The sequence below is a fragment of the Rhea pennata genome, unplaced genomic scaffold (genome assembly GCF_028389875.1).
Source record: "Rhea pennata isolate bPtePen1 unplaced genomic scaffold, bPtePen1.pri scaffold_26, whole genome shotgun sequence".
Lineage (NCBI taxonomy): Eukaryota > Metazoa > Chordata > Aves > Rheiformes > Rheidae > Rhea > Rhea pennata.
In genome coordinates, this window is record NW_026907677.1 from 7411189 (window position 1) to 7412824 (window position 1636).

Consider the following 1636-nt stretch of genomic DNA (forward strand, 5'->3'; position numbering starts at 1 on the left):
AACGGCACCTCCCAAGGACAAATAGCACCTTCCCACACTGACACATGCCGGCGAGGGCCTCACACAGCACTCACCTCACACCTGCCAAGAGCAGCCATGCAGCCAGCACTGGTCCAGCACGCACTGCTTCACAAGTCACCTCAAAACCACCACCACCAGCAGCCAACACCCTAGCACTGCCCGCCAAGGCACAGAGGCACAAGGGACCTCACAATGCTGCCTACAGCTCTGCCCTATCACCCCCTGGGACACAAGGAACCAGCAACAGCACCAATGGCCACACCAAAAGGCACCTCCCAAGGACAAACAGCACCTTCCCACACTGACACATGCCTGTGAGGGCCTCACACAGCACTCACCTCACACCTGCCAAGAGTAGAAAGGCAACCAGCACTGGTCCAGCACGCACTGCTTCACAAGTCACCTCACAACTACCACCACCAGCTGCCAACACCCTAGCACTGCCCGCCAAGGCACAGAGGCACAAGGAACCTCACAATGCTGCCTCCAGCTCTGGCCTCTCACACCCTGGGACACAAGGCACCAGCCACAGCACCAATGGAAACACCAAAAGGCACCTCCCAAGGACAAACAGCACCTTCCCACACTGACACATGCCTGCCAGGGCCTCACACAGCACTCACCTCACACCTGCCAAGAGCAGCCAGGCAACCAGCACTGGTCCAGCACGCACTGCTTCACAAGTCACCTCACCACCACCACCACCACCAGCCAACAACCTAGCACTGCCCGCCAAGGCACAGAGGCACAAGGGACCTCAAAATGCTGCCTCCAGCTCTGGCCTCTCACACCCTGGGACACAAGGCACCACCCACACCACCAATGGCCACACCAAACGGCACCTCCCAAGGAAAAACAGCACCTTCCCACACTGACACAGGCATGCGAGGGCCTCACACAGCACTCACCTCACACCTGCCAAGAGCAGCCAGGCAACCAGCACTGGTCCAGCACGCACTGCTTCACAAGTCACCTCACCAACACCACCACCAGAAGCCAACACCCTAGCACTGCCCACGAAGCCACAGAGGCACAAGGGACCTCACAATGCTGCCTCCAGCTCTGGCCTCTCACACCCTGGGACACAAGGCACCACCCACAGCACCAATGGCCACACCAAACGGCACCTCCCAAGGACAAACAGCACCTTCCCACACTGACACATGCATGCGAGGGCCTCACACAGCACTCACCTCACACCTGCCAAGAGCAGCCAGGCAACCAGCACTGGTCCAGCACGCACTGCTTCACAAGTCACCTCACAACTACCACCACCAAAAGCCAACAACCTAGCACTGCCCGCCAAGGCACAGAGGCACAAGGCACCTCACAATGCTGCCTCCAGCTCTGGCCTCTCACCCCCTGGGACACAAGGCACCACCCACAGCACCAATGGCCACACCAAAAGGCACCTCCCAAGGACAAACAGCACCTTCCCACACTGACACATGCCTGCGAGGACCTCACGCAGCACTCACCTCACACCTGCAAAGAGCAGCCAGGCAACCAGCACTGGTCCAGCACGCACTGCTTCACAAGTCACCTCACAACCACTACCACCACCAGCAGCCAACACCCGAGCACTGCACGCCAAGGCACAGAGGCACAAGGGACC